Source organism: Scylla paramamosain, chromosome 5 (assembly GCF_035594125.1).
Source record: "Scylla paramamosain isolate STU-SP2022 chromosome 5, ASM3559412v1, whole genome shotgun sequence".
In the NCBI taxonomy this organism is placed as follows: domain Eukaryota; kingdom Metazoa; phylum Arthropoda; class Malacostraca; order Decapoda; family Portunidae; genus Scylla; species Scylla paramamosain.
Window position 1 is genome coordinate 16,552,410 of NC_087155.1, and position 23,387 is coordinate 16,575,796.

Below are 23,387 nucleotides of genomic sequence, written 5' to 3' on the forward strand. Positions count from 1 at the left end.
TGTGTGTGTGTGTGTGTGTGTGCGCGTCAGCACGCCCACGGCTGAGAAAGTCTTACTAGTGAAGTGTTTCTCATGTTGTAATTATGTTTTTATTGCGTTTCAGAGAGAGAGAGAGAGAGAGAGAGAGAGAGAGAGAGAGAGAGAGAGAGAGAGAGAGAGAGTTTAACAACAAAATCCGGCAAATTTCTCGACGTCTGGAATAATTTCAGGAAACGAAAAGGCAGGTGATGGACGTTAATTAGACTCAGACAGGTAAGGTACAAGAGGAGGAGGAGGAAGAGGAGGAAGAGAAAAAAAAAAAAGAGAGCCTTATGAGTGGATAATTACGTTCTCAAGATCTTCTCTATCAACGTGAAAAGACAGAAAATAGAGAAGGCTCCTACACAGCCACCCACACACCCCTCCTCCTCCTCCTCCTTCTCCTCCTCCTCCTCATCATCATTACACTACTAGGACATGCAGAGTATAGCGCAATATTAACACAACCCTTGGACAAAATAGACATCAAGTATTAAGAGAGGGGGGGGGGCTGAAATATGAAGATGAGATATATGACAATAAAAAAAAGGGCCAAGAAGAATATGAGAAAAGGGGAAAAGCAGTGAAAAGGAGGAGAAGGAGGAGGAGGAGGAGGAGGAAGAGGAGGATTACGAATGAATACAAAGAAATACAAAGTAAAAAAATAGCACCAAATTCTGTGTTGTTTGGGTAACTATTCTACATTAACTATTAGCGGAAAGACAGGATAATACCAAGAGGAGGAGGAGGAGGAGGAGGAGGAGGAGGAGGAACGACCTCAGGAACGGTTAAGTCAATGTAATAAAGACACAAAAATTAGTAAGTAGAAGCCACAGGATCAGTGACCAGGAGTGGCTGAGGCGAGGTGACGGCTGGGGAGAAAGAAGGGTAGAAAAAAAATAAGAAGTAATGAAGAAATTATGATAAGCGTTCGTTGAGGCATGAAGGAGGAGGAGGACAGGGCATTGTGGGCAACAGGTAAGGAGAAGGAAAACCAGCAAAATAAAGTAACAAGAAAATTATGGTAACTACTCGTTCTGGCCACGAAGCAGAACAAAACAGGCAGAACAAGGAGGACAGGGAAGACAGGGAGGACAGGGAGGGTCGCAGCATCACGAACACCACACCTGAGACTCTTCAAGTTCACTTAAATCCTGCTCAGAATTTCACTTCGAATTTATCTCAGCGCCGATATAAAGATCACATCCTGATAAGAACATTGCTCCTCCCCCCCAAAAAAAAAAAAATAATGATAGATAAATAAACAAAAAATAATAAATAAATAAAATATAATAATAATAATAATAATAATAATAATAATAATAATAATAATAATAATAATAATAATAGTAATAATAATGCAAAATACTACTACTACTACTAATAATAATAATACGATACTTTTATACCGCCATTACTGCCACCATTACAGTACACATACACATATATACATACGTATATACATAAAACATACTGGTCTTGTATGTACACGAGGACCCAGGTGAGAAGGACTGGTTGTCTTACCTGTAAAGAAACAAAAAAATATAAATTAATTATCTAGAAAAAAATAATAGTCATATGTAATTCAATTCAAATAAGCCTGTGCCAAGTTGACGCCAAGGCAATTATTTAACATTTAAATGTATTATTGCCACGCAGAACTTAATGTTACTACGTTAAACTGCACCAATGCGTGGAAATATCATGGGTTACACAAGTTTGATACACAAGTCCATATTTCTGGTAACTTTCTTCGTATGCTCTACTGTGGTTTCATAATGATGGTAGAATTTGTAGTAGTAGTAGTAGTAGTAGTAGTAGTAGTAGTAGTAGTAGTAGTAAAAATAGTAAGCAGTAAGTAATAGTAACAGTAGTAAGAGTTATAATTAGGAATAACAACAATAACAACAAAAATAATAATAATGATAATGACGATAATAATAATAATAATGATAATAATAATAACAACAACAACAACAATGCCAGTAACCACAATAACGCCCCTCTCTCTGTTTACGTGTTTACGTCTGGAGTGTGAGAGGAAGGCAGCCTCAGTCCCGTTATCGTCCCGCCACACGTTATGTTTATAGTGGCATCCTTTTAGGGCCCGCGCTGCCCCCACACGCCTCTTGACGCCACGCCCCGATGGTGAGCTGTGGCCCGCGTAATGGACGGCGGGGTGCTGCTTTTAAGCCACTTGGCGCAGGAAAGGAAAAGTGCCCGCCCCGTGGAATCGAAACCTTGATCCCCACTCTTGATCTTGTCTGGAGCCATCCACTACGCCGCCCCTTACAAGTATTGACGCTTGATAAATACATCTAAACATACATGCATAATACATTCATCTAATTTACGACTAACTAACAAGATTATTTTTGTTTTTATTTTATTTTGGTATCAATGGAAAAGCTCTCTAGAAGTCCTGACTGTATCGTGTATGTGAATGACAGATCAGTGATGTGTATTGCTAAACTTCAATGTAGGTCAGGTCAGAGGTCACGCCGGAATTGTACCTTCTATATGCACGGAATATTGCAACGGGGATACTTTGCTTCTATGACGAGGGCACAAGAGAAACGATCAGTAGTCTATGGTAGGAGATGTTTTCACCTACTGAGAGGGCATTATGATGAACTAGATTTGGAATACGAGTACAGTATAGTCAAGAGGCGTGAGGGGGACCAGATACCAGCCCTCACTGACGCAAACATCAGCAGCCCCCACCACCACCACCACCACCATCACTGTTGTCACGCCCCTCCCCGGTATTTACAACAAGGCGCAGCGAGACTAAAAAGCTGCAAGACAAGGGACCTGCTGATTTCAAGGCCGAGTGCCATCGCCCTGATGTGAGCTGTCCCTGGTCCCTCTTACTCCCTCCCGGTCCACGCCAGCACTCCACCCTCACTAATGTTAAGACTTGACTGGTGCGCATTCATCATATCAAACCATGTTATCCTTTTAAGTCTTCTGGTCTTAAAATACAATCAGCGGCTCTTTAGCGAAACGCGAATTCTCTCACGCCTGTTATGAAAGGCGCCACTCACACTGAGGCGCACTAACTATATAGACACAACACGATAGCTGGAGATGGAAAGGTGAAAACAGTTTTAATCGGTGCTAAGCATGTTTATGCAGTGGACAGGGAAGAAGAGGAGGAGGGCTGAGTGTACCCCCCGAATGCAACCTTGTGGGGCGGTGGCGGTGGCCTTGACTGGGAAACAATCCTCTCCCTTGCCTCACCCAGCTCTGCTATGACCGCCCCTTCAATAGTCATCGTGAGGAAACAATTTCAGCTCACCTGACCACGCCCTGCTGCTATGACTATGCCCTCGTGTGGCCAAGGTAACAAAAGAAACCTCACCACTTTTCAATAGACGCGTAGCCTTGCCCTACCTGCCTATACGTCCAATAATTTAAGGTCTTGCAGAGTCACGACGGGGAGAGAAAGAAGGAGAGAGACGGAGAGAGGCGAGGGTAGGGTAACAGCTTCCCGCGCCACGCCCAGCAGTATGACCACCACCCGGCATGAGCGAAGGGCGAGGTGCGGACAAGAGCAATGCACTGAGCAGCAAGCCCGCCACCACCTGTCGGCCGGTCGGGTGTGTCCGCGGGCTGACTGAGGCTGGCTGGCTGGCGGTACACACTAGACCGCCATGTAAGGCTCCTCAACGCTTCCAGGACCGCTAAATTATCCCCAGAAACCTCCTAGCGCACGATCTGTTTCTCGTTTTCACCCCGGAATTAAGGAAAATGGAATATGACTTCCCGGCGACGCTGACAGACAGGCACCTCGAGTCGTTTTCTTTTTGGTTTTCTTTTTTGTTCATCTCTCTCTCTCTCTCTCTCTCTCTCTCTCTCTCTCTCTCTCTCTCTCTCTCTCTCTCTCTCTCTCTCTCTCTTTCTTTCTTTCTTTCTTTCTTTCTTTCTTTCTTTCTTTCTTTCTTTCTTTCTTTCTTTCTTTCTTTCTTTCTCTCTCTCTCTCTCTCTCTCTCTCTCTCTCTCTCTCTCTCTCTCTCTCTCTCTCTCTCTCTCTCTCTCTCTCTCTCTCGTTTTTTTGTTTACGTGCGTGTCGGTGAATCCTGTTCATCCTGCTATTTCTTCATCAATTGTGGGTTTTGTCATATTTATTCGTTAATTTACTCATGCATATGTTATTTTTTGCCCGTGGTTGTCTCATTATGAAACCGAGCGCCCAGACGTTACTAAAGCGGGACGTTTATATATTTATTTACCTTTTTTTCTTTTTTTCTTTTTTTGTGAACGCGCGTGGAATTCAACTTCAAGGACTAGCATTGCCTTCGGTATTTACTAATATACATGTCCACCGCTAACCCCTGAAAGGCCTCCGTCCCTCGCACACGCAATTGACGTGCCCAAATAGTACGTGGTAATGCCCAGGGTGACGTACTTCAGAGGTTCGTGCTGCTCCTCTTGACGTAAAGCCGCGCCATAAAAGCTACAACTATAATGAGTGTCAGCGCCTTCCTGGAACTCAAGTAATATTGCAGTCTGGGCTCCTGTGTGTGTTTTGTCTCCAAGAAGCGGCACTTAGCGACCTCTCCCTCTCTCTTTCTCTTATTGCTAGTTACTTTTTTTTTTCTTTTTCTCTCTCTCTCTCTTAATATATGGACTTTTGAGATTTGTTTTCTTGTCTTCTATTCTCTTTCCTTCTCTCTTACTTTCAACGACCATGTATATATATATATATATATATATATATATATATATATATATATATATATATATATATATATATATATATATATATATATATATATATATATATATATATATATATATATATATATATATATATATATATATATATATATATATATATATATATCACATTTTTTTTCCAACACGAGAGCATATGAACATTATTTCACTCCATGCTTTCTTTATCTCTCTTTATTGACTGCGACTATTTGTTTTTAAGTGAGGTCATATGAATACTTGACCTAATGCCAGCTAATTTTATATAACACGTGCCCTGACGAACTTTTTATCTTTTATTCTTTCCTCTTTATTCCTTTATTTTTCTCAATTACTTATTTTTACTAACACAAGAACCATCTTTAATCTCCAACTCTCTATCTTTCTTTTCATATTTTTGGCTATTTTGTCCTGATACGCTGCCTCTATGAAGAACTTTCATGCCTATCATCCTACATAAAGTAATTTTGTTCCTCTACATTAAATCTTCCCTTAATTTCTCAACGACTTCTTTTCTGAACCCAAGGACCTTTAATCTTTGCTCTCCATCTCCCTTTCCATATATTCAACTATTTTCTATCCCAATACAATACATTATGAACACTTTCCGTCCCATCATCATCCTGTATACAATCATTTCGTTTCCCTGTACTGAATTTCAGTGGCAATAACATGTTTGAATTTGAACTGTCACCAACACGAAGACATATGAGTTCTTTTATCCTTTCCCCTTTTGTTTCCAGTTCAGTACTTGCCTCTGGAGGAATAAAGGACAGAGATATTAACACGCGGGGTACAAGTGCTGTCTCGAGTCCCATAGACCATTATACCTCCACCTTTGTGCCAGTCTTGCCTCTACCTGCCTCAACACAATGCCTCAACACAATGCTACAAAGAATGCGGTTACGTAACTTTATTTGGATTGTATTCTAATAGCCACGGTTGTCCTCTGGTGTGTTGTGTTGTCTGTGTTGCACTGTACTTTGCTGTATCTGATGGGCTGTCTCTGGGGGTATCCTCTGTAGGTTAACTGGCCTTTCGCAGTCTCTCTCTTTTTCTCTTTTAACATTACCCACGTAAGAAGCAGTAACATTCAATAACAAAAGCTGTGTTCTTACGTTAAACATTATTATTGTCTTGTGTCATTGATGGTAAAAGCTGCTCCTTAGTTTCTTATATTCTTATCTTAGCATTGTCATCATCATCATAAACATCATCACCATCATCATCATTACTATCATCATTGCTATAACCCTGTGATTACAAAAGAACAAATGCCTCCACAGAAATTAAACGGGTGCGTAGTTAAGCCATATACCACACCACGCTGGCTTAAGGCGTCTTCCTTGGAATGCCAGAGTACAAGGTCACAGTTCCTCGGCTTATGACCCATACCTATTATCTGCCAGGTGAACAGAGGCTACAGTGTGAAGGGAGACAAGCCTAAATTGTCTCAAATGTGCTACCTCGCGTCTCCTTAATCTCATGTTTCTCTGTTATCTGTTCTCCTTCGAGGTCCTGGGATAGACAAGCTTTGGGTTCGCTCAGGATAGCTAAACTGCACCTTACTGGACTGGGATTAGATTTGGATTAGGAAGAAACGATGTGCTACCTAGTGCCCCTTTAAATCCATGTTTCTGAGCTATATTATCTTCCCAGGTCTTGAGACAGGCAAGGTTTAAGTTGAAATGGAAGGACTAGACTGCATCTTACCAGACTAGGATTAGGTTTGGGTTAGGAGGAAAGGATGTGCTACCTAGAGTTTTCCTTATTCTACGGTTCTATGCTGTTATCTTTTTGATGTCTTGAGATAGGCAAAGTCTGGGATGGAATGGGAAAACTACAATGCACCTTATTGGAGTAGAACGAAGTCTGGTTTCTAACGAAGCGATGTACTTGCCAGTGTCTTCTTTATTTCACGTTCCTGAGTTCTCTTCTGTTCCCAGTTCTTGAGATGGACTAAGGTTAAAATGGACGAGTCAGTCCGCACCTTACTGGACTAGAAGTAACTTTGGTCTAAGAGGAAATGATGTGCTCAGTGTCTCTTTAATTCCTGAGTTCTCTTCCGTTTCCAGACCTTGAGGTGAACAAAGGCTAGAATGGAACTGCCAGCCACACTGCACCATATTGGACTACGTAGAATCTAGAATCAAGTCTGAGTGGAGACGGAACGAATCACTGGACCGCGTGGCCTTAAAGAACTGGATGGACTCTGGTTGAATTGCGTTAAGGGACCATTGGAGCGAGACGACCTCACCGCACACCACCGCCGGGATGCGATAAGCTAAGTACGTCTCTATGGATCTAATCCCCATCCAGGTGAGCTTTATGATGCGGACCACGTCATAAAATATATATAATTCTGAGAGTTATTATGGCGCTACGCAAACCACGACGGCCTTCGCAGCAACCTTGTAGGGAATTGGACAGAAGGAGGGAGGGAAATAGAGGTTAGTAGAGTAGGGTGCGGTAGAATAGGAGAGGATAGAGATAGAATAGAAAGGAATACAGTGACGCAGAAGCACATTATGAAATTGAAACGAAGAGTAATCAGATACAATCAAGCTGAGTGTAAAATAAATTAGGTTTCAGAGTAGCAGATTTTAATCAAATAAACAAGATAAAATTAAGAATAGAAAAGTAAAGAGTGAGATAAGAAAGAAGAAGAGTAGAGTTAACCAGACTGTAAAACCAGAATGAAGTGAAGAACATGGTACAGCCAAACAGAGTTACATAAAAAAGCAGGTTTGAATGAAGCAAATTTCAATAAGACAAAAGTATGAAGTAGAGCAGCAAAGACTTAAGTAGAAATTAACAACTGAACCAACAAAAGGAATGAAAAGCATAAGAGTGAAACAAAACGAGGTACATTTGAGAAGAGAAGAGCCAATCAAAATAAAGTATACTATAAAGCAGAGTCATATAGCGCCATATTAAGCCAACAAGTGCCTGGTCCAAGGATAAAGGAGAGTGGGTGCTTTGATTACCAATATAATGCCCGTGGCTGCCAATACCAACACGGCCATAAGGCAGAGGAGGGGCAGGAAGGGACGACTGGGGAGTAAAACTGAAGGTAACTCTCAACCACTTGACTCTGTGGCTTCCCGGGATCCTGGGTTCGAACCTCTTAACCTCGGAGGTATTGTGCTATTGATGTTTTGATAGTTTTTTTTTTCTTTCTTTCTATGTCGTTAATATGCTTAGATTTCTTCCTTTTTTGTTTGTATAATGTTTGTCGGTCGGGGTCTCTCTCTCTCTCTCTCTCTCTCTCTCTCTCTCTCTCTCTCTCTCTCTCTCTCTCTCTCTCTGTCACATGGGTGCGTGTTATGTCTCCTTTACTCTTGCCACTTCCGTTTCTGTCCGCGTACCCGTCTGTCTGTCTGTCCATTCGTGTGTGTGTGTGTGTGTGTTATCAAGTGCGGCAGTTTGGTCCCCCTTTGCGGTCACCAGCCACTCCCGCGGCGGCACACATGTGGGATAAATATTTGAGTTCATCGAGTAAACTGGGTAGCTGATGTTTCCAAGCCTCGACTTGATCCCGTGACAGTATTTGGTAACACTACAGGACGCTCATCCCCCCCCCCCTCTCTCTCTCTCTCTCTCTCTCTCTCTCTCTCTCTCTCTCTCTCTCTCTCTCTCTGAATTATATTCTATAACACATTCTCCGCGCCGCACTCCATTCAAAAAGCTCTAATTGACGTTATGTTGTTTTTTTAAAGGTGTTTTTATGGTTCTAGTAGAGGATTAACAAGACTTCTATACTATTAATAGGAGAAATAGCCTTGAGAACCAGGCTAATTATCTCAGTGGCCTTTGAAAATAGTCTTGGTGAGAGAGCAAAGCGCTTCAGAATACGGGCCTCTCTCTCTCTCTCTCTCTCTCTCTCTCTCTCTCTCTCTCTCTCTCTCTCTCTCTCTCTCTCTCTCTCTCTCTCTCGGGTGTGTTTATTTTGTCGACTTTTTGTCATATGGTTCCTCTTCTCTGTGTATGACTCTCTCTCTCTCTCTCTCTCTCTCTCTCTCTCTCTCTCTCTCTCTCTCTCTCTCTCTCTCTCTCTCTCTCTCTCTCTCTCTCTCTCTCTCATTTCCGGGAATCCCCTCTCGTCACCTCCTAAAAATCTTTACTTAATATCATCAGGCCAAGTGACATGGAGGAAGAGGAGGAGGAGGAGGAGGAGGAGGAGGAGGAGGAGGTGGTGGTGGTGGTGGTGGTGGTGGTGGAAGAACAAAAGAACAAGAACAAGAAAAAAAAAGAGCAAGAAGAGGATGATCAGGAGAAAATAAAGGAAGGGTAAGAAGAAAAGGAAAAAGAACACAAAAGAAAAACAAACAGCAGTAGATCTTTTGGTCCTGACGAGACTGTATGTGATAAGCTACACCATCAACTCAAGTACAAAACACATGGTATAGTAAAGACGAAGGCTCCCCCCTTACACACATACTGGCCGCCAGCAGGGTAAGAAAGACGACACACCTTGAAAAAAAAATAAAAATAAGTAAAATTCAGAAAAAATAAATAAATAAGTTGACAGGAACACGAGGGACTATATCAATTTCAATTACTACCCAGTAAAAAATCCTAACCCCTGGGGGGACTCGAACCCCCAATCCCTGGCTTAGGAGGCCAATGCCTTATCCATTAGGCCACAGGGGCTTTGAATAGAGTGGAGGAAGACTAATAAAAATTGATCGCGAGGAAATAAAACGGAAGAATAAAGGAATGGAATAAATCAAGATAGAAAAGAGAACAAGAAGAAATATCGTAAGTGAGAAAAGGAAATGAGGAAACGCAGAAAGGAAACGAATCAGTGGAGAAAAGAACACAAAGATTATATAGAAGCATGTCAGGCTGTCGGTGAAAGGAGGAGAGGAAACGAAGAGAACGACTAGAAAATTGAAACTGGAGAGAGGAAATATGAAGGAGGGAGGAAACGAGGAGGAGGAAAAGAAGAGGCATAACTTCGTGAACAATAAGAAAAGAAAGAGAAACGGGACATACAAAACAATAACACAGAGACGCAAAGAGAAATGGAGGAAACGGAGGGAAATAGATAGGGAGAAATGAAAATTGGTAGGTTTATAGGGAGAAAGGGAGAGAGGGAGGGAGGGAATGACAATAATGCACAGGGAGGGAGAGGGAGGCAGGCAGATAGGGAGGGAGGGAGGGAGCAGGAGTCTAGTGAACAAAATAACAGTTAGAGGACACATTCTGAGAAGCGGCGGGTCAGTCTGGAAGCGAATCGACTTCAACCACCATCACCACCACCACTACCACCACCACCACCCCGTCACCTCCGTCACCAGGTGTGAAAATCCACCCGATACGCCAAGTTGCGCCATGAATAACAAAGAAGGCTCGTAAAAAGTGAAGGAATGGACGGAACGAAGTAAGTAGTTGGGTTGGGCGCTTGATTAGTTTTTTGGCAGGTAGTGTGTGGCGAGGGTCCATCAGGCTGGGATTGGATAAGAACAGACAGGAATTCCCACCAATCATGACCCCGGTGACATTCTTTCTCCATAAGCACGCAACCTTTCCTTCCTTCCTTCCTCCCTTTCTTCTGAACTCTCCCTCTCTTTTCCTACTATGTTTTGCCTTTCACTCCCTTTCCTTCCCCTCACCTCCCCTGCCTCTTATCCTTTTCATTCCGTTTCTCCTTTTCTCCTCTTCGTCCTTTTTTTTTTCTTTTTTTCACTCCTTTTCCTTCCCGTCATCTCCTTCCCCTACCTTTCCTTATCTCTCTTCTTCTCTTACTTCCCTTCATCCTTTCTTCTTTACTTTCTCATCTTCATCCTTTTAAACTTCCTTTTTTTATTTTCATTCATTCTCTCCCTTTCCTGCATTGTCTTCACTTTCTTTGTATCTCCATTCTCCTCTTTCTCCTCCCTTTCTCTCCTTTCCTCCACCTCTCCATTTCTCTCTCACTCTTTCATTCCCTTCTATTACCCTCTCCTCTTCCTTTCTTTCCTTTTCTCTCTCCGGACCTCTCTTTATCTGCCCTCCTTCACCTCGTCTCCCTTCCTTATGACTTTATCAGTTTCTCTTTCTCTCCTCCTTTACCTTCTGTTACAGTTCCCTCCCTTCCCTCTCCCTCTCCCTCCTCTCGCTCTCTCTCATGCTCAACACACATGCAAAGTTCAATTCATTACCCAGATTGACACTCGCCTCCACCTGGCTATCCAGTTTATTGTCATTATGTGATTATTTTTTTCTTTCGCCCTCCTTCCCTCTCTTCCCCCTTCCCTGACCCTCTACTGACCTTCCCCTCTCCCTCTCCTCCCTCTGGCGTGAGTCGAGGTGAGGTAAGGTGAGGTAAGGTGAAGTAAGGGTGAGCCAAGCATATCTCGGGGTGAGGGAAGGTAAGGTGGGAAGTGTTTTAGTGAATCTGACCTTAAATTTTGATGTGGTAAATGTATGGAAGAGAAATTGGTGCTTTTTTTTCTCTCTCTCTTTCTCTTTCTCTAGCCTTGGTTGTTTCCGTCTCTGCCTCTGTCTATCTGTCCGTCTTTCTCTCTCTCTCTGTCACTGTCTATCTCTTTCTTCAGTTTTAAGTAAGTTTTATAATACACCAAGTTTTTTTTTTTTTATTTATTTTTTTATTGAAGATGTTTCAGATAAGTAAATAACAGGCGAAGGAATTATTAAAACTCTCTCTCTCTCTCTCTCTCTCTCTCTCTCTCTCTCTCTCTCTCTCTCTCTCTCTCTCTCTCTCTCTCTCTCTCTCTCTCTCTCTCTCTCTTGTCCCTGCTTGTCTAAAACTATTGGGAAGTCTGTCTGTGTGAGTGTCTGTATCTGAGTGTTTATCGGTTCAAGTGTGTATCTGTTTGAGTGTTGTTATGTTTCTTAAGTGTACAAGTGTGTCTGTTTGATTGTCTGTCTGTGTGGCTGTCTGTGTGTATGTATGTATGTATGTATGTATGTATGTATGTGGATGTATGCTTAAAACTTATCATCCTTCCGTTTTTCATTTTCCTTTTCTCGCGACTTTCCTTCTTATTATTTTATTCTCCCTTCTTCTAACCTTTATCAGTTCTTTATTCCTCTTCTCCCCGCTCTCTCTCTCTCTCTCTCTCTCTCTCTCTCTCTCTCTCTCTCTCTCTCTCTCTCTCTCTCTCTCTCTCTCTCTCTCTCAACCTGACACTGCTCACCATCTGTTTATAAATGATGCCGCCGCGCCTCTAAATAACAGTCATCGGGCGGACCTTATTCCACACCCAGGCGGCGCCACCCGGGGACTGACAATGGACAGGGACAAAACCACAGACTCGGTGCCTTATTTGGGGCTGGTATTCAGTCAGGCGCTTACCTCTTAATGCCAACGAGGAGTCTTGCTAAAATATTTATAATCTCATGAACACTTATGGATATTCCTTGCATTTTGTGTCGAAGGAGGTTTAATGGAATGAAGACTGCTATTGATTGGTTGTTATTGTAATTTATGTTTTGCGAGTCTGCTCGAGTTTGCACGAGAGACAAGAAGAAACGCGTTACTTCCTTGTATGTTTTGTCGACAAATGTTTTAAACTGCCATATACGCAGGAAGGAACACGTATTTCATTGTATGTTTTTGTATGTGTGAAAGTCTGTGCACTACTTACTTGTACCTCCTATGTGATTTATTGAAGATGCATAACAATTATCAAAATGTAATACTTTTGAGGAAGGAATATACAATTGTTCTTCGTGTGAATTCAGGAAAGCTGTCAGTGAGTAGTCATAATATTGCAAGCCAGTGCTTGTTCACATTCACAATCAAGGTGTTCTTCGCTAAAGAGAGAGAGAGAGAGAGAGAGAGAGAGAGAGAGAGAGAGAGAGAGAGAGAGAGAGAGAGAGAGAGAGAGAGAGAGAGAGAGAGAGAGATCCATTTCACCGCCACACGTCCACCACAGCGAATACCTTTCCGCGTGTTGCTGCGCCAGATGCAAGTCTTCCCGTCAGCGTTGAATCACAGCCGCGGTGAGCGAGGCGCGGAGGTCAGGACAGGACAGTACGGTGTTGTACTTTATTAACCGTAACTTTTCCATTCTGAATAATTAGGTAATAAATTCATACCACTTTTATACAAATGGCCGCCCAGGTAGATCCCATCTGGAATATTCAGTTTCGTTCTGGTCTCGTACCTCCGAGTGAGATATTGCGAGACTGGAAGCCTTTCTGCGTACAGACGACCAACTTGATACCTCGCTTAAGAAATATATCCTGCGAGCAGAGTTTGGCGGAATTGCAATCATTGCTTTCATCACCTCAGTGGAAACTCTTCAACATTTCAAGTTCCGGACTTTAATCAATTTTACGTGTTAAGGTAAATGTTTTAATCAGTGCCAAAATCTTATGAGTAACCTTCACACTTATTGCACTTGTTACTTTCATCACTTCAATGGAAACTTTTAAACATTTCAAGCTACATACCTAGGAATTTTTACGTGTTAAGCAAAATGATGGGCAAGTTTTATGTGTGACGTTTAGTTTTTTTTTCAGTACTGACCTTAATACTGCTAACTGGAGCAATTTTAGGGCATACGCTCGGAAGACATCACAGCTGGCAAGAGGGCTGATGAAACAGTTAACAAAAATACCTATAGTTTTACATTACAGTGGTAAAATTGTTTCGGATTCTTTCACGTATCAAGGAGTCTGGTCAAGGGCACGAAAAAATGCGAGAGAGAGAGAGAGAGAGAGAGAGAGAGAGAGAGAGAGAGAGAGAGAGAGAGAGAGAGAGAGAGAGAGAGAGAGAGAGAGAGAGAGAGAGAGAGAGAGAGAGAGAGAGAGAGAGAGCGAAAAAAAAACTCGATTTACCGGCTACATAGGTTATTAAAATAGTTCCCAACAAATGGCTAATTGGGAGGTGTTCTGATTACTCAAATAATACTAAGAAAAAAGCGTCCACATTGCAAATCTGGAACGCTGCCCGGGGAAAGAAAGCACGGAGCATGAAAACACGATATAAAAACCGAGAGACTTGATCCTGCATTCTTAAACACTTTGTTCTCTCTTCTGGATTATTTTCAAACGCCTCCGAGATTATTAACCGGGTTCCCATGGGTGTTTTTTCCCCTAATGACTATGCAGAGTAACTGGAGTAATTGTTAAGGTATCAGTAAAAACAAGAGAAAAAAACATTTGAATATCCCAGTAACTTCCACTGGAGCGTATTAAAAGCAGACGATATCAGACCTCAGAACATTTGGTAATTCATACGTGCGTGCGTGCGTGTGTGTGTGTGTGTGTGTGTGTGTGTGTGTGTGTGTGTGTGTGTGTGTGTGTGTGTGTGTTTTCTCAGTGATGATGCTGAGTAACTGGAGTAATTGTGAAGGTATCAGTAAAACTATGAAAAAAATAATAAATACCCCAGTAACCTCCACCAGAGCGTTTAAAAAGCAGACAAAATTAGTCCCTGAAACATTTGAGAATATGATCACTGGCAATTTAACCCAAATAAACCAGGTGGAGTCTTCTTGCAATCGACAAAAGTTTAAATGTGGCGAAGCAGACGAAGGTTTCATTGCCAGTATGAGAGGTGGAAAAAGAAAATAAAAACTGCCATTAATAGTCCAAGATTTGAAAGAAAATCGATACTGTTAATAATAGTCAAACATTTAAGAGATAAATAAATAAATAAATAAACCCATAAGTAGTACAAGATTCAAGAGATACACACACACACACACACACACAGGTCGTTGCTAAGATGCAGGTGTGTGATATTCTGTCATTAAGCGGCCCACCAGATCACAGCGGTCATTATCAGCACGTAGACGACCTGTAAGTTATGCAGTGACCTGTGTCAAGGGCCGCCCCACGTGCTATTGTCTAAGGGCATGCGGGCTGTGTGGTCTGCATGCGTATGTTGGTATGTGCCGGCTATCCTGCACTCATCCATATTCACTCTCTGACCTTATACAAAATCTTAAGAGGGAAAACACACGCAGAATACATACACATACACACTACATACATACACACTCACACTATACATCCCTTGCCATCCTAAATCACAGTGGCATGAAGAAACCACATAAATTTCTCTAAACTCTCCATTTCCTCATACTGAACAAAAAAGAGTTGACATTAAGGTTACTTTTTTCACCTCCTCCATTCCCCCCGCTTTTTTTTTTTTCCCCAGACTCGAGCCATCCATCCATCCCTCCTCCCTTTCACAGAAATGCAAATGTGAAAGCAGAAAAACCGTGGCCTCGAGCTTGCTGCAGGAGGAGTAGGAGGAGTAGTAGTAGTAGTAGTAGTAGGAGGAGGAGGAGGAGGAGGAGGAGGAGGAGGAGGAGGAGGAGGAGGGACAGAATAATGATTACAAACAATTATATGTATAAGAAACCCAAACGGCAACAGATCTTAATGTCCGTGCATGCTTGTTAGTGACGTAATTCTAACTGCTGAGTAAAGATATAGGATAGTACAGGAGAATGCCCCTCTCCCCTAGACTCTAGTTTACATTGACACGGGAAAAACTGAGAGAAGTATCATGGAGGAGGAGGAGGAGGAGAGGGCTGGGAGAAAGAGAGAGCTGTACGAGAAAGAAGAAAAGTAGTGAGTGGAATGTAAAGAGAAAATTGAACAAGGAAAAGGAGGAATAAAATAAAACAAATTAATAAATCAAACGGTAAAGTAAGAGAAGAAAAAATTGGCAAAGAAAGAGAGGAGGAGAGAAAGAGAGAACTGGAAGAGAGAGGTAGCGAAGCAAAACGAAGAGAATAAAGGGCAAAATAAAACTAGGAAATGAATAAAAGAAGACAAATTAATAATTCAAATTGAAAAAAAGATTGGAAGAAATATGAGGCGGAGAAAGAGAGAATTGGAAAAGAAAGAGAAGCAATAAGAAAAGAATAAACTGCAAAATAAAACAAGGAAAAAGAAGAATGAAAGAAGACAAATTAATAAATCAAACAGGAAAAACAAAAAAGCCACAAGAGAGATAAGGCGGAGAAAGAGTGGAAGTGGAGGAAGAGAGAAAGAGAGAACTGGAAGAGAAAGAGGAAGCGAAGCAAAACGAAAAGAATAAAATACAAAAGTAAAACAATGAAAAAAAAGAACAAAAAAATAAATAAAATAAAATATAATACAAAAAAAACGTCAAAAGTAAGATGAGGAACAGCAACAACAACAACAATAACAACAACAACAACAACAACAACAATTAAACAAAGATACAAAAGCAAAATAAGAATAAAAACATTAGTAAAAGAACCAGTGGAGGAGAGGAGACTGACTGACTGACTATCTAAACTGACTGACTGCAATGACTGACTAGACTGACAGAGAGAGAGAGAGAGAGAGAGAGAGAGAGAGAGAGAGAGAGAGAGAGAGAGAGAGAGAGAGAGAGAGAGAGAGAGAGAGAGAGACAGGGGGGAGAGAGGCATTAAGCATGAAAAATCACACCAGCATTAAGAGCGCGTCACAAAAGAATTAGTTTCCCCTTTCTCTCTACGTGTACGAATATTTATTTCCCTCCTGTTCATACGTATATTATTTTTACACTAATGAAGGAGGCGCATCGCGATCCGTGTAATGTATATATGATTGCTTGGCGTGGGTTTTTTACTATTCTTTCTTCTTTATTTTTACCCCTCAGCAGCTTGTTAGAATGAGAGAGAGAGAGAGAGAGAGAGAGAGAGAGAGAGAGAGAGAGAGAGAGAGAGAGAGAGAGAGAGAGAGAGAGAGAGATTCTAATATACTAAAACTTCAGAAATTGAAACTATTACGAACCAAGAATCAGATGCTGAGAGAGAGAGAGAGAGAGAGAGAGAGAGAGAGAGAGAGAGAGAGAGAGAGAGAGAGAGAGAGAGAGAGAGAGAGAGAGAGAGAGAGAGAGAGAGAGAGAGAGAGAGAGAGAGAATTTTGAAGCTGTAACATACTTAAAATTCAAGACCAAATTGCAATATTATGAGATGAGACAGAGAGAGAGAGAGAGAGAGAGAGAGAGAGAGAGAGAGAGAGAGAGAGAGAGAGAGAGAGAGAGAGAGACTATCCTACAGTTCAAGTTCCCTTTCACTCTCTACTCCACACACCGTGACGAGGGACTGGCTTTCTCTCCACCTCAAAGATTCCCTCCAGAGAAATTTCCTCCACTCAGCCTCCACTTGTACCTCCACTCCTCTCTTCTCCTTCTTCACACCTAACCTAACCTAACCTAACCCAAACATAACACTATTAACTTATCCTTATCTAACCTAAGCCTAACTAACCTAACCTAATCCAAACATAATATTAACTTACCCTTATCTAACTTGAGCCAAACAAAACCTAACCTAACCTAATCTAATCCAAACATAACACTATAAACTTGTCCTTATTTAACCTAAGCCAAACTAACCTAACCTAACCTAACCATACCTGACATTAGTTACCTGACCTAAGTTAACACTAGTAACATACTCAGCTAGCCTTACCTAACACAGCACTCGTAATGTAAACCTATCATGACAACACTAGTAACCTTCATAACATATTCTAACCTAACGTAATGTAATCTAACTTAATTATGCCTATCATGATTACAGTAATAACTTTTATACCCTAACCTAACACTTCTAACTATTCTAACTTTACTTCACCTAACAACCTAACCTAACTTAACCCTGTCTAAACACAACACTAAAAATTTTATCTTACCTAACCTAATACTACTGGTCTAACTTAACCTACCTAATCTTATCTAACAAAGCAGTAATAATTTAAGCTTAACCTAACCTCATATAACCTTACGACTCTACGACTTGCCTTAATATCTTTCCTGTACTCTCTCTCTCTCTCTCTCTCTCTCTCTCTCTCTCTCTCTCTCTCTCTCTCTCTCTCTCTCTCTCTCTCTCTCTCTCTCTCTCTCATGAAATGTACATAGTAGTACCTTCTTTTTCATCTTGTTCTACCTAACTCTCTCCTTATCTGCATAAAATGGCTGGCTTACATCAAAACTGCTCTGTCTCTCTCTCTCTCTCTCTCTCTCTCTCTCTCTCTCTCTCTCTCTCTCTCTCTCTCTCTCTCTCTCTCTCTCTCTCTCTCTCGTCTCGTCACTTTTGAAATGTACAGATGATCACAAATTTTCCTCTTGGCTAAATTCCTATCCATTACTAGTCACACACACACACACACACACACACACACACACACACACACACACACATCCACGTCCCTCTTCCATCTTGCTAGCCCGGCTATCAAACATGCCTTCATGCACACCTCTGCGCCAGCCTCACCTGTCTGCCTCGATCACCTGTCCCCTCCATCTGGCTAACCTGGTGATCACCGCCTCTCTGCGTCTCCCTTTCTATCATCCTCCACTCAGTCTGGTTTAGCGGGACATGCGCCACGTATCACCATCACTCAGTCTCTCTCTCTCTCTCTCTCTCTCTCTCTCTCTCTCTCTCTCTCTCTCTCTCTCTCTCTCTCTCTCTCTCTCTCTCTCTCTCTCTCTCTCTCTCTCTCTGATTAATGTGTCTATTACTCTAAGGATCATGGTATTATTATGTCCAAGAGAGAGAGAGAGAGAGAGAGAGAGAGAGAGAGAGAGAGAGAGAGAGAGAGAGAGAGAGAGAGAGAGAGAGAGAGAGAATGTGAAGAGTTATCTATACAAGAATACTGATAAGAAAGGAAGGAAAATGATAAGAAAGAAACAGCAATGATAGAATGGAAGGATGAGAGAGAGAGAGAGAGAGAGAGAGAGAGAGAGAGAGAGAGAGAGAGAGAGAGAGAGAGAGAGAGAGAGGAAATTTTGCCCTAACCCAAACTCTACTACAATCCCCGCTCGATTCTCTCTAACCATCCAACACTGACCTCATAATTTCAACATCCTCCCCTCCTCTCCCATCTCCCCTTCCCCCTTTCCCCTATACCTCTCCCCTTTGCTCTCCTCCCCTTCTACCTCCCTCTCCTCCATTTCTCCTCCCTCCCCTTCCTCCAACTCCCCGCCTCCCTCCACCTGTCTCACACACTTCCATAACCACTTGTGTGTGAGGTTATGTGGTGAGCCCCTGCCTCGTCTATTCCGCGGAGGAGAGAGAGAGAGAGAGAGAGAGAGAGAGAGAGAGAAAGAGAGAGAGAGAGGAAGCATGACCACACCTCACACACTACGCTCTCCCTCCCTCCTTCCCTCCTTCCCTCCTTTCCTCCCTACCATTTCCTCCCTCCTATTGCCTCCTCCCTCCTTTTCTTCCACCTCCTCCTCCTCCTCCTCCTCCTCGAAGTCGTGCATGCTCCAGCCCTCGTGATGCTCCGCGCAGATTACGCTCCCGAGAAAGTTTAGAGTTTCATCATACACGACCCCAGACGCTGCCGGCTAGAGAGAGGGAGAGGGAGAGGGAGAGGTGAGACGGAGGGAAGGAGCGGCTCTCTCGACGCTGGTGAGGGATAGAGAGAAAATTCCCTGTTCCTCTGCAGTGAATTCAGGCAAGGGAGAGGAAGAGGGAGAGGTGGTGGTGGTGGTGGTGGAAGAGATGGAGGAGGAGGAGGAGGAGGAGGAGGAGGAGGAGGAGGAGGTAAGAACTGAATGAGGAGTCTCCATTCAAGTCTACTCCATAATCATTCCTCTAATGAGAGAGAGAGAGAGAGAGAGAGAGAGAGAGAGAGAGAGAGAGAGAGAGAGAGAGAGAGAGAGAGAGAGAGAGATTAACAAACCAAGGTGAGGCGAGTTGGGAATGGAATGAAGGCTGCAAGCGAGCTCAGATTAATCTAGTAGATAGAGTGAGCTTAGCGTGGCTGGCTGGGAGGCGGCGCGTGCTGGGTGCTGTGCTGTGTGGCCTGGCGGAGGCTGCACCTCAGACACGACTCAAGAGACCAGAAACAAGGCAAGGCACGGTAGGGGCAGGAGTGAAGGCAGAGTACATAGTAAGAAATAGGTAGATACAGTTAAGACGAGAGACAAGACAAGGTAAGATAATGGCAGGAGTGGAGGCACAGTACATAGTAAGCAACAGGTAAACATACAATTACGATGAGAGACAAGACAAGGTTAGGAAGAGCCAGGAATAGTCAAGGTAGTACATAATAAGCAACAGGAAGACAGAGAGACAAGGCAAGGCAAGAGGAGGAGTGGAGGCAGAATACATAGAGTAACCAATAGGTAGGCAGGTACAAGTAACCTGGGCATGAGGGCAAGCTTCAGGTGAGGGGCAGTCAGTCCCTCCTCGCCGTAGAGACCCAAGCTACGACCAAAGAAAAGACAAAGAAAGTTAGAAGCAGGAGTGTACATAGGGAAGGTATACTCTAACAGTGGATAGGTACAAGCAAGCTGGTTATGAGGGCAGGCTTCAGGTGAGGAGTAGTCAGTCTCTCTCTCTCTCTCCTCACCAGCCAGCCATCCCGCCGTGCCTCGTCCCCAACATGCCCAGCGGCCCGTGAACGCCCTCAGACGGCAGGTAATGTTATAAACCACCTCGACCTTGCTGCTCGCTCGCCTTGCAACACTGACGGCGTGAAACTGCGAGACGACGGGAGAGAGAAGAGAGAGAGGGAGAGAGGGAGAGGAAAGACAGAGAGAGGGGGAAGAAAAGGGAAGGGAAGGTGGTAGGATTTGGGAAATAACCTGGATAGAAAAAGATATGAGAGAAGGAGAGAGGAGATAAGAGAAAATGGAGAAGAGATAAGAGGTAGGTAGGGAAAGGTCAACGTGTGATGGATAACATAACTCAGAGAAAGGTCAGAGGAGGAGGAGGAGGAGGAGGAGGAGGAGGAGGAGGAGGAGGAGGAGGAGGAGGAGGAAGAGAAGGAGAAGGAGGAGGAAGAAGGATGAAAGGAGCAGAAATGGAGGCATGTCAAGGCGGATGAGAAAGAAGAAAAAAAGGAAGAGAACAGGAGAAAATACAGAAGTAATGAGACATGAAAGAGAGAGAGAGAGAGAGAGAGAGAGAGAGAGAGAGAGAGAGAGAGAGAGAGAGAGAGAGAGAGAGAGAGAGAGAGAGAGAGAGAGAGAGAGAGACGAGTGTACACGAACATAAAAAACACAACAGAATATCATGAAGTAGTATCCCACCTCTCTCTCTCTCTCTCTCTCTCTCTCTCTCTCTCTCTCTCTCTCTCTCTCTCTCTCTCTCTCTCTCTCTCTCTCTCAACAGGTGGTTCTCCCAGGCCTTCTGCGTCTCACACTTTTGCCCAACACTCACTTGAGCAAACCATCACCACCTTTTTATGAAGAGTCCCACTCGGCCCTCTCTTTATGGGGGAGTGGAGGACGGGAGGAGAGAGGAAAAAAATGAGGGAAGGATTGATCGTGGGAGGATGTGAGAGGGAAGGAGAGAAGAAGAGGGAGATAGGAAAAGGAAGGTCTGGAAGGAGAGAGATAAGAAGGGAATGAAGGATTGGAAATAGAGATGGAAGGGTGACTCGTTGTGTGTGAAAGGGAAGGAGAGAGAAAAAGGGAGAGAGTAGAAGGAGGGACTGGAAGAAGAGTGGAAAGCAGAGAAGGAAGAACTGGAAAGAGAGAGAGACGGACGTGGTGTTAAGGAGGGAAGATGTGTGTGTGTGTGTGTGTGTGTGTGTGTGTGTGTGTGTGTGTGTGTGTGTGTGTGTGTGTGTGTGTGTGTGTGTGTGTGTGTGTGTGTGTGTGTGTGTGTGTGTTAGGCAAGGTTTTGCTTCCCTCTTTTAGTTTATTTACGCAGCTCAGAGATTTGCCCCAAATAATCGTGAGAGAGAGAGAGAGAGAGAGAGAGAGAGAGAGAGAGAGAGAGAGAGAGAGAGAGAGAGAGAGAGAGAGAGATAATGATAAATCACCCGCCTACTAATAATAATAAGCTTTCTCACACTTACTTTTTTTTACTTTTATTTTCTATTTTTTTTTTTTTTGCATCTTTATCTCCTTGCCTCATTAATCCAAGACGAGACAAAAAAAAAAACATAAATGCAGCAAATAAATTCTTAAACAAATATACAACACAGAACACACTCATCTCTCTCTCTCTCTCTCTCTCTCTCTCTCTCTCTCTCTCTCTCTCTCTCTCTCTCTCTCTCTCTCTCTCTCTCTCTCTCTCTCTCTCTCCATCAATAGTGAACGCGTATCATGAACCAAGGAAAAAAATGAGCCATGAAAACTGCATGAACGAAGCAGAAATCTTATTACTCGTGGAAGGAGAGAGAGAGAGAGAGAGAGAGAGAGAGAGAGAGAGACTTTCTCCCTCAAATACTGAATTATGAATGGAGAAGCGAAATATGAACGAAATGGACTGGCAGGAGAAGAAAATAGAAGAAGAAGAAGAAGAAGAAGAAGAAGAAGAAAAGAAAACGATAAAGCCAAGAAAAATAAGAAACAAAAATAAAAACACGGACACGATCAAGAACAACAAGAATACGAAGAAGAACAAGAACGAGAAAAAAAGAAAACAAGATAGAATAAACTTTCTCCTTCAAATACCCTCCCCCCAAAAAAAGAAAAAAAAACCTTGAATGAATGAATGAAAGAAGAAGAAACCACAAACATGAAACTGAATGAAAGAACTGAATGAAAATAAACCAAACACATTCACTCTTCACCTCACTTCACAAAAAAAAAAAAAAATGTTAAAAATCTTTGAAAGAAACTGTGTAAACAAGACGTCTATACAGAACCACAGCATACGAGGTGCCGGTGCTGTGCGTGGCCTGAGGAACGAGAACAGCAGCAGAGGCGGCGGCAAGAGGCAGGAGGCGAGAGGCGAGGTGAGTGGAGTGGAGGCCGCCGCCGCCGCCGCTTCTTGCTGCAAGTGAGAGCTGATTACACGACGTATTTGACTCTGACGACCAGACGGACCACTCCCACGATGGAAATTCAATTAGCAGAACACTGGTTTGTACGTGGGAGGAGGAGGAGGAGGAGGAGGAGGAGGAGGAGGAGGAGGAGGAGGAGAAGAAGGAGGAGGAGGAGGAGGAGGAGGAGGAGGAGAAGGAGGAGGAGGAGGAGGAGGGGGTGGAAGGAGAAGAATGGCGAATGATGGCGTAGGATGAGAAAGAGGAGAAGGAGGAAGATGGAGAGAGGAAGGATTAAATAAAGTAGAGGCAAGACGTGATGTGGTGACAGGTCCGCTATGCAATTCCCGGCGGGAGAGAGAGAGGCGAGGAAGCTGCTAGAGAGGCAGAGGGAGAAACAGAGAGAGAGGAGAGGGGGAAAGGAGAGCAGTTGAGTCCACCTGTGGCTCGTACACAAAGCAGTTGACCTCCCCCATGTGTGGGTGACAACAGGCTGGCTGGCTGGGCTGTTCTTCTCTAATATTTGCAGCTTTCTTTTGAAGTATGCTAAACTAATCAAGACATCGACCTGCATTCACTAGGGAGGCTGAGGCTGAGAGGGCGCGGCGACAACACACAGCCCAGGCTTGCAGGTAGGACGCGCTAATATATACCTATGCTGTACCAACAAAGGCAAACAAGTAACTTTATTGCATGGGAGAGAGAATGCACGAAATTAAGAATGAAGCATTTGTTGATAGTGAGAATCGCTTTGATAAGGAGTTGTGGGGGAATGGAATAAGTTGTCGGGTCGTATCGTCGGGGACTGGACAGCCTCAGGAACAGGTTATACAAATATATGAAAGCGAGGCAGTGGGTGTGAGCGGAGCCCGCCATGCATGGCTGAAGAGGCGGTTACCCTTATTTTAGCGTTCTTAATGGAGGCATGTGGCAGGGTGGAGGAGAGGCGAGCAGGAGGCGAGCAGAAGGCGTGCAGGCGGCTTGCTCTAACA

The 23,387-nt window shown here is 43.3% G+C and overlaps 1 long non-coding RNA gene and 1 other non-coding gene across 2 annotated transcripts in view; both read right to left on the reverse strand.

Annotated features, from left to right (window-relative positions):
- The window catches only part of LOC135100320 (uncharacterized), a 73,995-nt gene that overhangs the window by 35,116 nt on the left and 15,492 nt on the right, over window positions 1-23,387 (reverse strand). The window lies entirely within an intron of this gene.
- Trnar-ccu (transfer RNA arginine (anticodon CCU)) lies at window positions 9,318-9,390 on the reverse strand. The gene has a single exon. It is a non-coding gene; the product is annotated as a tRNA-Arg (tRNA).